Source organism: Cyprinus carpio, chromosome A14 (assembly GCF_018340385.1).
Source record: "Cyprinus carpio isolate SPL01 chromosome A14, ASM1834038v1, whole genome shotgun sequence".
NCBI classification, from domain to species: Eukaryota; Metazoa; Chordata; class Actinopteri; order Cypriniformes; family Cyprinidae; genus Cyprinus; species Cyprinus carpio.
The window spans coordinates 15,255,174-15,269,801 of NC_056585.1; the positions used below are offsets into that span (position 1 = coordinate 15,255,174).

The window sequence follows — 14,628 nt, forward strand, 5'->3', positions numbered from 1 at the left end:
GCGGTCATATTAGAAACTAAATCAGGACTTCCAGCTACTAGCATGGGACGGATAAATAAAGCTGAATGCACTGGTGTTAATACAGATGACGGGATAACGGAGCTGATTGTGAAACAATGACTTTGTCTCAGTTACTAATTAGTGCACATTTTGCTTGTTTTACAGCAAATACAAAATATTAAATTAACATAAAACCTAGCTGAAGCATCAATCTAAATGTCTTTATTAACACTGAGAAGAACTGGAGTTGGAACCGTGAAATATAACAGTAGGTGATGTCACTGTACTCACATGCAGATAAACACGTCAGCAGGGGGCACTAGAAACAGAGAGTGAGAAAGATCACTGCGCAAAGCATCTGGCATAAGTGTAGGCTTACTGTGTGTACTGTCAAGTAACTGCATTCCTGCAAGTGATGTATGTGTGCCTGATAATATTTACACTCACTTTGTCAAGATAATTAATGTTTTTTTGAGCAAAAGAGTTTGTGAGTTTAGTGCCATGTTGTTTACATTGTCCCTTTATGCGTCAGAGTGTGTTTATGTTTGCGTGTGTAGCTCATGTGTGTTCTGTTCTCAAGTTGCCAGGGGGCCCAAGCTAAGCTCCACATGGTGTGTGAGCCAGATGGCCTCACTGGTGGCTTCCCCCTCCTCAGTGGGTCTGATCGGAGCAGCAAGGTTCCGGAAGTCATGTCGGAGTTTGAAAGCGACAGTGACATCACCCTCCTCCCTCTGCGGAACCACTTTAATGAAGAAGCCGATCTTGTTTGACTTTCTAAAGGCCACCACACTGAAGATACAAAAGAGTACAGACTGTTATGAATGAACGGCAGAAACAGGAAACTATGCTATCATGTTTAGAAGCAGATGCCCCAAGAGTATTGACTAAACTTAAATGTTCATCTATAATACAAGTTCTGCTCTATCAACAGCATTTGTGGCATAATAGTGATTATCAGAGAAAATATAATTTTGCATTCAGCTCAAAAATAAACCTTCTATATGCTGTGTATACATTTTTTACCTTGAAATGTCAGTTTATGAGAGATTATGTTGGTACACTGACTTCTAATAAAGCGAATGGCTTCGGTTTCTTCCCCACGCTTCCCCTCTAACATCTGTTCTGGGAGTATGTAAGTTTGTCCACAAAAGCATGTGCTCATGTACATCTACCTACTGTAATTACGACAGTGATATACTTAGAACAGTGAATTATATTTAACCGTAGGGAGCTCGAGTCACCTTAATATACACAAAACTACAAACAGCTGCTTTTAATATACAGACCCCATGCACATGATTTTAATTCTGTAATGCATAAAAATAAGTTAATCTATAAAAGTATTCCCACTTCAAAAAGAACGGTTAAGAACTTAATTCCTATACAGCTCATATTTGTCAAACCTCTTACATTTAAGCTTTTAATTCCATGAGAATACGGACCCAGTTTACTTTTCACTGTAAACACCTGCAATTTTTAGATTTTTAACAACAACCAGGGTCAACTATTTTTGTGGTAATCAGCATTATGCTGCATACACTGTTAACAATGCTTTAATAATATATATTTTTCTCTATAATCTATAAAATATTAATTTCGTTTGGAAATTTGTGACATTTTCTACACTGATTGTGGAAGGAAATTGCAGTATTACAGAGAATGGATTTAAATACAGCTAAATGTGCTGAAGGAATAGTTCACCCAAAAACTCAACTCACTCAAACCTGTGTACATCTTTCTTCTGCTGAACACACGAGAAGATATTTTGAACAATGTTCATAACCAAAACAGTTGCTGGTTGCCAACTGGAAGTCAACTGGGACCAGCAACAGTTTGGTCACCAACATTCTTTAAAATATCTTCTTCTCAGAAGAAAGAAAATCATATGGTACCTGAAAGAATCATGAAAATAGCCAAAGATGTTTTCAGGAATAGAGAGTGTGATAAACTTAGTGAACAACTGATGTTTAAATTCAAAGCGAGCTCCATGCAGCCCTACTTAGTAATAAATAAATAACCTATTCAAAGTCTATGCCCCAGACTCTGTATTACTGCTTGGTAATTTATGAGCTAAATTGATTGATCTGCTCTCAATATCCATCAGCAGAGGTGGTTCTTACTCTGGGTCATCCTGAAAACCCTGAGGTTCAGCCAGTTCATCATACTCAGCGGCAGCGTCTTTCCCTGACAGGACCAGTTCCTTTGAGGGCACCAGCACCTATTAAACAATAATTTTTCATAATAAACCCATGAGGGCACAACACAAGGCAAGGACACACTGCAGCACAGTAATAGTGAGCCTGTAATGACTATCATGTCCCCTGCAGTGGCCCACTCAAGGTAAACAATGTCTGTCTGGGGAATGAATGAGTGGTTGCTTTTGGAGCAGTGTTAATATAGACACCAAATTTTGATTTAGTCTTAGTCACAGTCTTTTGACTAAAATGCCATTTAGTCATCTGAATTGTTTTAGTTTTAGTTGACTAAATCTATAGTACATCTAATGGGTTTAGTTAGTGTGATGCATTTATTACACATTTCTCTAAGATTTCCAAACTCATTATATAGGTTTGTACAGACACAGATTTAGATGCTGTGACGCACAATAGGCCTTTATATCAACATTAAATAAAACCAGAACATAGTCCTGCTTTTAATGAAGTACCAATGGTTATATAATATTCATTCTTTATAACAACTTACCACATTCTTCATTCTTTCAAGCAGACATAAATAAATTTAGATTAATCCTTATTAGGGTTACTAAAGTCTTTCAGTCAAGAGCAGTAAATGATTTCTCGCTCTTTTTGTTGCTTGATTAACATAAATGACACATTCGACAGCAGCTAAATTAGGCCGCTGTCCCTTTAAAATGGAATGCAAGGGTGTATTATACTGATACACATCCGATATTCTCCAAACTGTTCACGCTCACTAAAGACGTAACCGAGTGTGTTTACGTGAATACTCATCAAAACGGACAATTCGACATCATTTTGTGTGTATTTGAGTGCATTTCTCTGTGCAAAAATGAAAGAGAACTGAATTCAGTACTCGTGCACTGTGTGAGAACCGCTTTCTCCCTGTGTGCATGCTTTGGATGTGGCGCTCAGAAAAACCTGACCAAACTGAGTTCTTTTTGATCGTTGCTTTTCAAATTTCTCCATGTCCTGCTCTTCTCTTACTCGCATAATTGACATTTTTTTAATGTTTTATCTGCAGCAATTTATGTCCAAACAGATAGATCAATAGGCATCACCTTTAAAATGTAAGCATAACCTCGCAGGAGATTAGTTCTGACTGAATCTCTCTCTTCCCAAATCGTCCCTCCCTAACATTTTTGCCTCATTTTTATATTGAAGAAAATGTCAATAGATTTTCGTCATAGTTTTTGTCATTCAAAACACATTTTTATTTCATTATCGTCTCGCTTTCGACAGTGAAAAATTGTTGACAAAAATTACTCATCAACGAAATGAACACTGTTTTGGAGAGTCATGCTTCTGTTTCAGCTCAAGCCACATAAGTACAATTGTCCAAATCACAAACCAACCATAAGCCATCATTATAGGACACACAGTATACACTGCTTATAATTCATTTAAATCACTATAATTCATATGTACTGGTAGTTATATAGGCTCAGCTGTGGTGTTTTACCTTAGCAGTGCTGTTAATGTCATCTGGGTCTTCCTCTTCACAGGTGTACAGAGACACATGAGTGATGTTCTCCACTGGGTTGGTCAGGGTCAGCAGAACCTGACCTCTCCTGTATTACAACAAAACACTACAATTACTTACAAATTGTTAAAAGTTATATAACTCAAAAACGTCAAAGATGTGTAACCAGACTAAGCCTCAAAAGTTCAAATAGTCTTTATTTATTAATTTATTAAAAACAATAAATAAACGGCATAAATTTAAGTGTCCCAGTATTAATCAAAGCTTGCCTTCATGTGACGCAGGTTTGGAATGGACATGATTCTCACTTCAGGAATGTAGCTACTGTAAAGAAGAACACAAATCATTGGTTGATTGTTTTCATTCACACTCAAAGAACAGCAAATACAAGAATTTATGGCACAGACACATGACTTACACTGCCACAAGCTGGATTTTTTGAACTTTATTGAGGTTTGGATTAAACTCTGGTTTGCTCAGATTGTGCTCACATTTCTGAAATGAATGGATGAGGAACAGTAATTAACAGCACTTTAAAGTATTATTTAACAGATTTGCAGATTAATTTAATTCAAATATGAAACCAAATGAGCTTTTCAGATATAAACTACCATTCAAAGGTTTGTGGTCAGTAAGTCTTTTTTGTTTTTGAAAGAAATTAATGCTTTTATTTAGCAAGGATGAAACGTGACAGTAATGTTACAGAAAAATAAATTTCAAGTTCTTGTGAACCTTCTATTTATCAAAGAATCCTGAAAAAAAAAAATAGAAAGTGATAATAATAAGAGCACTAAATTAGCATTAAAGTTACATTTTTAAAATATATACTTTTTTATTTATTGTAATAATATTTTGACATTATTATTATTATTATTATTAATTTATTTTTTGCTCAACTAAATACAGCATTGGTGAGTATAAGAGAAAATAAAAACTTATACACTAAAAACCATAGACTTTTGAATGGTAGTGTATATAAAAGAAAAACAAGCTGAATGATTTTAGCTCAGTAATTCAATGACAGCGGTTTGAATGGCTTTCTCTGGAGTGAAAGAGAAGCTGTGGATGTATTTACATACCCTGCAACGCAGAGAGCGTTTCATTAGCAGGTGCTTGTGTCTGGGGTGCAGCTGTGAAGCTCCTGCAGGCTGAAAATCAGGCTGAAGCAGCCTCTGGCGAAGAGTCGTTACTGCATCAAAACACAAGCAATGTTTAAAATATGCATCATATAACCATGTCAATAAAGAACAAATTCACTGCCTTAAAATAGAAAATTTGGTTCAGTTATATCAATTCCAATTCTTACATGAACATGCAACTTCAAAAATCACCCATTGACACCTGTAAGTCTGGATCTATATGGCTGTGCCTGTGATTAATGCACTAAAATGGTATTAAATTAAAACGATAATTAGTAGTATTATTGGGTGAAGCAGGGATGAGTCCAACCTTCAGGGAAGGTTGACAGGGCGAGTGTAATAGTCTTCAGGCAGGGGTTCCACTTCATCCAAAGCCTGTGCTGGCTCTATAGTGATCTCCTTCTGGTCTTCTCCTTCTTTTAATCTGAGAACAATACAGCATCATATAGACAAAGTCCACAATAATTTAAAATGTGATGCATCAATTATATTGGTACTCAACATAATAATAACTGCCTTAAACACCACTAAGCAATGGGATGCACCATCACATTTTTCTGAAAGGCAATACTTACGAAAGGCCATACAGGGCACTGATTGGGGCTCCAGATCTCTGTCTCTGTAGTCTGGTTCCCAGACCATACTTCTCCTTTCAGAAATAAATACAGACCACTTAAGTCTATGATAATAAAGAGTTATTCTAGGTTTAAGGTATAGCTCATTATTGTTAGATGAATGCTAGTGTCAGACTGTTTGCTGAAAGGGTGCATTTAGTAATCGTTAACCATAGTTTAAGCACAAATGATGTCTAAAAACTTGCTTTCCAAGAAACCAACTGATTGATTCAGAGCGAAATCTTGTTCTAAATCTATATAATACAAATAGGTCTGCAACTAAACTTCAAGCATCATTAATAAACTCCAAACATAAATACCAGCTAACCGGGACTGCGCCATTAAAGACATTGCCTCTCAAATACAAAGATTCATTTGTGCAGAGAATTCCAAGTAGCAATAGTGAATCTCATGTGATTAATAAAGTCATTTAGTAACAGATTAGACATGCTAAACTGATGGAAGGATTAAAGGGAAAGAAAGACCTTCTTAGTGTTTCTGTAAGAATTGTGGGGGGAAAAAAATACCACTCACCACCACGTGAATTGTTGTTGTGCTGGAGAGGGGTATAAAACCAAAAATATCAGCGTGCACAAGCAAAGAAAAGGAGAGAGACAGAATCAAGTGATACAAATGCATTCCAAACAAAGATTAAAGTGGCAGTCTGAAGCACAAGGAAACAAGGATTGCATTGGTAAATAAGACATGCAGCTCAAAGTGCTGTCAGTATCCAGTCATGTATTACAGGGTTAGAAATTAAGCATCTGAAGCCCTCAATTCTCCACAATACACTACTGTCGAAATGTTTGGGGTTAGTAAGATTTTTTAACTTTTTATGCTTATCAAGGCTGCATTTAATTGATCACAAATACAGTACAAACAGCAATATTGTGAAACAATTTTACAATCGAAAATAAGTCATTTCTATTTTAGTATGTTTTAAAATGCAAGTTATTTCTGTGATGGAAAAACTAACATTTTCAGCATCATTACTCCAGTCTTCAAAGTCACATGATCCTTCAGAAATTATTCTAATATGCTGACTTGATGAACCTTTTAGGCTGCTTAATATTTTTGTGGAAACCATTTCTTCTCAGGATTCTTTGATGAATAGAACAATAGAATTATTTTTTTTTTTAAATAGAAATCATTTGTAGCATAATGTCTTTTACGGTCACTTTTGATCATTTTTAACGCATCCTTGCTAAAAAAAAAATTAAAAAAATCTTAATAACCCCCAACTTTTAAACTGTTATGTACTGTATATGTATGCCAAACAATTGAAAAAAACATGTTTATGTAGTCACATTTCAGATCCTGGTAGGTTTAGTCAATTTAGCCAGCTTGTGGTGTGCAAAAAGTTGATTTAATTTATCACACATTTTAACACAAAATAGCAGTACTTCAGTGTAACAAAAATTTTTAGACAAGACTCTGCCCAAGTTTAGACTCTAGACAAGACAAACCACAGCCATATAATGCTTACTAAATGGAAAGTTAATGTAAGGTTAGAAGGGTGTTTCTAGACATGGTGGTGTGAGTGTCTACCGAGAATGCCTGAGGCATGAAGGGGCGTCTTCGTGCCAGCTTCTTCCTGTCTCTCTCCAGCTTCTCTCTCTGGGCCAGCTGCTGGTAATACTCAATCAGCTTGTTGATCTATTTAGAGATAATAAGTGATCTGTCAACTACCTGAGACAGTTCGATGGAAAATGTAATATTAATTGAATAAGAGGAGATCTTGTTTTAGACATACCCTCTGAGTATGAGGGTTTTCAGGCTCCTGCCATCCTCCACTGGCTAATATACAAAATGAACAATGTTTTACTACAATGTCCATACAGATTAAAATGTTCTAACCAGGCTCAAAGCGACAAGCAAAATGTACTTATGTCAATTTCAACATTTAATGGTCACTTGATTCTATTTTTCTGTCATGTTCCAGCTCAGAGTGAAATAGAATTGGCCCAAAAAATCCTTTCACAGTGTTACAGTAAGCAAATACATCACTTCTGATCAGAACATTACAAGATTTTGATATATATTATTTATAGTATGAGAAAAACTAACCTACAAAAACACAACATAATAATCATTATAAACCATTAAAATTAAACCAAAATAACCATCATGGATTAAATAGGACAGATTGTAGTTAAGATCAGTCGGGTTTACTGATGAACCAATACAGACACTGGAACATATGTCCACATCAGGAAGTGCCAGAACTCACCCCACAGATTTGTCAGCCATGCCTACATCTCTTGAGGTCCAGCGATAAAATCCACAGGCCAGGTAGTAGGCCTTCTTCATTGTGGTTTTGGTTGGGTCATCAGGCAGTGGTGCTGGGATGTTGGTGGCCCGTGTGGAGAGGGGGTGTGCATACAGCATGGACAGTCAAAGCAATTGGCACACCTGAAACCGGTGGATCACAAAGCATTCTACATCATTACGAGAAAACACAATCTATCTGACCTGATAAAATACTCTCACAGTCTGTTTTCGGTTATTCATTCACAGGCCTGTCAGATATTTAGCACAGATGTAGTTTACCTATTCTTCTTGAGCTTGGCCTCAGCTGATGGCATGTTCTCCAGACAGCTGGGACAGAAATGGGAATCGACCTATATAACAAGCATAACAACAAAACAATGCTTTTAGACAAGCAGATGTGTTTTGCTCAAAGTAAATGTATTGGAAAAGTAGAGAAAGGCCTAATGGAACTTAATCATTGTGCCAGAGGTAAAATTCACACATTGCTTTAGTTAAAATAAATAAAATAGACAATAATAAAAATAGCCCAAGCTGTCTGTATAGGGTGTGGTAGAGTTAATGCCCTTAATATAACACGAAATGGCTGCTGCAAGCATTAACACATTGATTTTAGAACCTCATTCGTCTTTTAATCTACATAACGGAAATAGCAGATTTTTCATTTCGTTCAGAATTCTTCTATTAGCTTTTAGGTTGTCAAATTTCCTTAAAAAAATAAAATAAATAAAAGTGGGTGGTGCAGAAGTTAACTTACTGGTGTCACAGCCAATTGGATTGCGCTATTGCCGCATAATTTATGACGGAAGGATAAACTAGCCAATCATAGAACCAGAATTCCTTCCACTTAAACCGACCAGGGCGGGTACAATACTGTCATCAATAGACTGTTAGCTCGCTCTTAGCATGGCTAACATCTATTGTGTCAACTAAATGTCACACACCGCGTTACTTACTTCATGTGACACGCATTCCAAAGATCGCAGCTCACTGCAATATCTGCAAAAATACAGCTGAGAGAGCGGAACGCGAATCTTTTTCTCGCCTCGGACGAGATAAAGCACTTTCTCTGGCTGCAGCAACGTCGCCATTTCTGACTGAGTTCCTTCTGCCTACGTAACGATCACACGTCATCGTACGTGATCGCCTTCTTTTCCGCTTTTTGTGTCAATATAGCGCCCCTGTTGTTCATACACGAACATCTGTGGATTGCCTTTCTTCTGTCCTCCTCATCATTATTCTTACACAAACCAAGAAAAGTTTGTATGTACAATTGCTTGCATTTTTTCTCCATTGCCTCTCAGTCAAGCTGTCATGATGTGTTTTATTAGGATGCCTGTTTGAGCTGTGTGTTTATGCATTTACCCTTTTCTTTACCCCCTTCCACAAGAATCAACATCTTATAAGAAACAGCTACTGCATACTAGTCCATTTCAAGCCTGTGTTGTGCAAAATATCCACCAACCAATCAACCAAGTGAGTGAGTCATTTGTTTCTGCAAAACACTATAATAGTCTAATCAAAACAGAGGCAAAACACCTGTTTCTGTTGACATAGCAACTGCACTGCAACCTCTTGGATTATTCATGTTTAATATCTAGTTTTTCAAAATTATTTATTCTACACATATTGTGCTTGATTTTCAGCCCTTATATTCATTTGCACTATTGTTTCTATTATATCTTAGTAAAAATAACAATAAAATTATATATATATGGATATAAAATGGATACAAAAAGTTTAAAATAAAAGCACTGGTGGTTTTGCTACTCTGACAGCTTTCATAATTTAGACACCATAATAGCTGAAACCTGCCACTCCACTATACATAAGCTTAACCTTTGATACTTTCAGAAGCTTAACATTAGATGATCTGAAGCCATCCGCTGCTGCATAGAATATAAAGCAACCAGTGCAGGTGCATACCATCCAAAATAATTATTTAATTTAATGAATTATTATGAAAAACAAAGGAAGCCAAAGTAAAATACAAAACTGGGATTCATTGCTTTTGTTGGAGGTCTTTATATAAATTAAAAAATGATGTATCTGTGAAGAGGGACCTCTTGAGATGTTACTCAAATTGTTTACATGCATGTAACAGGACTTTTTTTGTGATATCAGTGTTGCAGACGAGCTGTTGAAGACTGGTGACAAAAATAACTGTCAAGTGCTTCACCACTATCAAGCAAATAACAGATTAGTGGGGGTTTTTAAGCCTCATTACAATAGTTATTTTAATCAAAATGACAAATACATAATTTCAAACTAGATTACAACATAATCTTAGGTTAGAACTGAAAAAAAAAAAAAAACAGGATGTATTCACTATGTCAAAATGTGGGATGAGGCTGAATATTATTGGCTTGTCTGTGTCACTCTCCTGCAGTGTTTTTCATCTCCAGCTCAGCCAGGCTGCACACAGACACCCTGCAGGGGCCACACGTCACCCTCATGGGGAACCAGAAGAATCCCTGGATCTCTGTTCTGGTCTTGGTGGGTCTTCTACACAAAGTTGGTGGACTATCCAATACCCAGGTAAGATGTTAAGACATATACTTATTATGCAGTTTTTAGTTTTTAAAATATGCTATTTTGGTAACACTGGATTGCTCATTGGATAAAACTTAAACCAGCAAAAGAGAACATGAGAGTAAGGTACACATGCACATTTTTATTGAATTAAAGTAAAGGCATTGCTTTTTATTAAACAACATCCAAGTATTTGCATGTTACATTGAAGCTTACAGTAAATATAGGAACAAATTGGTATGAAACATTAAAAGATCTTGTATAATCTCTGTATTGAAGCATGTTTTTAACACAGTGCTGTAAGGACGTTTAGGTTATAGCTCATAAATCAGTGTGGTTTGATTGTGCGCACTGTTTTCACCAAGCAGAAGCAGGTGCAGTGGTTTGCCACAGTAACTGAGACTGGAAATAATGAAATAAACAGGGTTAAAAAAATACAAGAATTGTGTTCAGTTCTTATGTCCAGGGATATATATAGCAAAATAGCAGACTGTTTTGTAACTGCTTGTTTTTTTGTTTTTGTTTGTTTGTTTGTTTTTTTAAGCACTTCAAATACCAAACAGCAAAAGTCAAGTAAAGGTAAATGATTTACTTTGCCTGGTCAGGGTATTGTAAATCCACTACTACAGCTTCAAAGTGATACAACCCTTAAACATTTCTATTCTGAGAAATAGAACTATTATATGATATTACAGCTTTATTTGTTTTTTTTTACTCCTATATTAGTCACATCCCATTTTCTTGAAAATTACTTTGCTCAATGACAAAGGGTGTGCCTGGGATTTTCACAATTTTGAGTGAGAATATAAAGGTCACTGCAATGTTTAAATAATAATTTTATTTCAAAAGTTTGAGGTTGGTAGATTATTTTTATTTTATTTTTTTTTTAATGTTTTTGAAAGAACCCAAGGTTGCATTTTTTTAATGCAAAAATAATTGCAATATCCTAAAATTATTGCAATTTAAAATAACATTTTTCTGTTTTAATGTTTTATATTTAATTATTTGTGTGACACCAAAGCTGAATTTTCAGCAACCATTACTCCAGTCTTCAATGTTACATGATTAGAAATCATTTCTAATATGCTGATTTTTTTGTTCAAGAAACATTTCTTATAATTATCAATGTTGAAAACAGTTGTACTCCTTATATTTTTGTGTGACAAACCATGATAGATTCTTTCAGGATTCTTTGAGGAATAGAAAGGTCAAAAGAACAGGATTAATTTGAAATAAAAGTATTTTGTAACATTATAAATGTCTTTCGGTTTCAATTCAGTGCGCCCTTACTGAATAAGAGTACGATTTATTTTTTTAGTATCTTACCGACCCAGATTTTTTTTGACCCTGCATGGTGTATATTTCATGTTCATGTTTCTCTACTTTGTAAATGTGGTACAGCATTATTTTACATTTGTCTGTCTCAGGTCTGTAACCCAGGTGTAGGTGACACTATACACAACTATTGTGCGAAAACCATAAATGGGACCCAGTACATCCCATTCTCCTATTTTGCTGGGAAGCATGTCCTCATTGTCAATGTGGCCACCTTCTGAGGACTCACCTTCCAGTATGTGGGTAAGTATACAAATTATTTCACATACATATAACACATCTATAAAAATACAAATATATATTATATAAATATAAAAATATTAGTATTTACAAACATTACTTATGTTTGCAAATTACGGTAATATGTGCAAATAAGATAAATAAAGATTCAACAGCAAATATGAAACCTGTTCATGATAATTGTATTGACTGAGTGATTTATATGCTATTTAGAATTGAATGCACTACAAGAGGAGTTCCGAGATGTTGGATTCACTATTCTTGGGTTTCCATGTAGTTTGGGATGCAAGAGCCTGGAAAAAATAATGAAATTCTTCCTGCATTAAAGCGAGTTCATGTTTAATCAGAAGACACAGTCTTTTAAGGTTTCTCAAGAGCATTTTAACCTTGAGGTTACTGGCCATCACTCATGAGCCACAACTACCTGAGCATCAGATAGTGTGCAATTAGCTTGTCTTTCTCATCCATCATCCCCTTTAAATTACTGCACGTATCATATATCTTGAACCTAAAGGCTCTTTTCTGGAGTTATACCTGAAGCCACATATCTGGCCATGACCCTCTAAAGTCTCTATTTGTTTTCCTTATAGACAAACCCTTAATGAAACAAATTTCTCTTTGTCTTCACAGGTATGTCCGTCCAGGCAATGGATTTGTTCCAAATTTCCAGTTATTTGAGAAGGTGGATGTGAATGGAGTCAATGAACACGCCCTTTTTACAATTTTAAAGGTTGGTCATTGCTTAAAATCTGAAATTGCTTTCAACACCTTATGCAAGAAAACCATTTTAGGACCAAACTTTCTAGAAACAATTTGTTAGTTAACATGAAATTGTTGAAATTTAAAACTATTTACCCATTTCGGAATATATAGAGACCCAAAAAGCATTAGAACACTTTAATGACACTTCTTAAATGAGATATCTGCATGTCATTCCATTTGAACAAACTGATATCTTTGAAATCAATCAATACAACAGAAAATATAAAATGATATCAAACCAAGTGTCATCTACGAACATGAAAAAACAGTATATTGTTTTATCTACAATTTACATTTAACAAGAAAATGTTATTTCAGTCTTTCTACTTCAATTTCATGTTTCTTTGTAATAATTTGTGAAATGTACTAGCAATTTCTGTGTTTTTTGCTGTGTTTCTTTCAAATAAATGCCTCTTATTTTAATATTTTGCAATAAAACTCCAAATACTTTTGGGGACTACTTTTCTCTATCTGAGATCTAAAAATAAAGGCTCTTTCTCTTTCAGAATGCTTGCCCACCTGTGGGAGACCACACCAAAAGATTGTTTTGGGAACCTCTCAGAGTCAACGAGATCAAGTGGAACTTTGAGAAGTTTCTAGTGGGTCCAGACGGCAGACCTGTAATGAGGTGGTTTCCCAGAGTGAGCGTATCTGAAGTTAGGGCAGACATCTTGAAATACTTCCGTCAGCTTGTTCAAAAGGCTGATTAACTTTGAAATAGTGGATTTAATTGTACATTCATCTCTCACTCCATCAGAAACTGTGTTAGTTAACACAGGGTTTCTGCAGGTCTTATGATGCAAAATTTAAGTCTTATTAAGACCATTTTAAAAACAGTTCTAGAAAATGTAAGGACATTATGTCAATGTTCTCGAACTCTTAATGTCTAGGGAGCCTCATTATTTCTTGTTTTACAGTGCATAAGTCTAAAGGTTCTTAAATCAGGATGTATAGAAAAGCAAGTGGACATAAGAAGCTTTGTTTTTGATCATAATTAATTTATGATTTAAATGAACAAATATCTGCCAATGGGCTCAGAAAAAAATTCAGAGGGAAAACAATTTTTATACTCATTTGCATGCAACATTTAATCCCATTACATTACGAATTTAAGACTTTCTAGTGTTATTTAAGACTTTTCAAGGCTTTGATTTGTGGAAGGGGTGAAGTAAGACTTTTTCAGACTCGCAGAAACCATGTAACAGCAAAATAAAATGGCAAAGTTACAAAAATGCAAACCTTTGTGAATTGGATTATTGTTACAAGAAATTGAACAGTATGAAATTGAAGTAAAATGATTCTCAGACTGCTCCTTCAGGACGCTGTCAAGGGGTCAGTTTGGAGACTGGCATGTTGATGACGGGAAGGCTTGAAAACAGACACTCTGTGGTGCCTGACCTGAGGCAGAGGGACAGCGGCAGCTCTTTAGTGCATTCAGGCTGCTTCGCTGTTCCTTTTTCGATCATGTCTCATCTCCTTAACAACCCTTTGAAGTTACTGCAAGCTCTTTGGATGTTCAGTAAATAAAGACTGAAATGGAAGAAAAAAAAAAAAAAGCTTTCTTCTGGTTATTGCGTTCCACAATCACATGTCAGGGAATGTCAGATATGGTGATGCAACTTGCAGTTTAACTCTCACACAATAACATTTGGAGGTTTAGATAGTTAGAATATATTTATTATACTAATCAGTTACAAAAGTTTCACATGAGGTCTGCTTTCACCAACTGGAGAAAAAGAGTCATTCCAAAAACACAAAACTGCCAACCAGTAAATGATGGAAACGGGTAAATAAAGCACACATCTCAGAGTGCAGTCCAGCTCAAAAACATTTCAACTTGAAAACACTAATCTTAACTCGTTCTGTTGGTTAAATTCAACCAAATATTCATAAAATAAATGTCTGCCTTTTTCTCTTTTTTTACATTTACATCACATGTATCACACCATCTGAAAGTTGCTCGCCTTTGGGAATATTTTGTGAGCATACAAACCTTTTTGCGTTTGGTTCAAAGCATTGCTCAGTAAGGCTGGAGACATTGCACATATGCGGAAAAC

At 35.5% G+C, this 14,628-nt stretch overlaps 2 pseudogenes; one reads left to right on the forward strand and one right to left on the reverse strand.

Moving 5' to 3' along the window:
• Positions 1-200: 200 nt before the first annotated feature.
• LOC122134080 lies at positions 201-8,846 on the reverse strand (annotated as a pseudogene).
• A 1,237-nt stretch (positions 8,847-10,083) lies between these two features.
• LOC109066216 lies at positions 10,084-14,107 on the forward strand (annotated as a pseudogene).
• Positions 14,108-14,628: the final 521 nt, after the last annotated feature.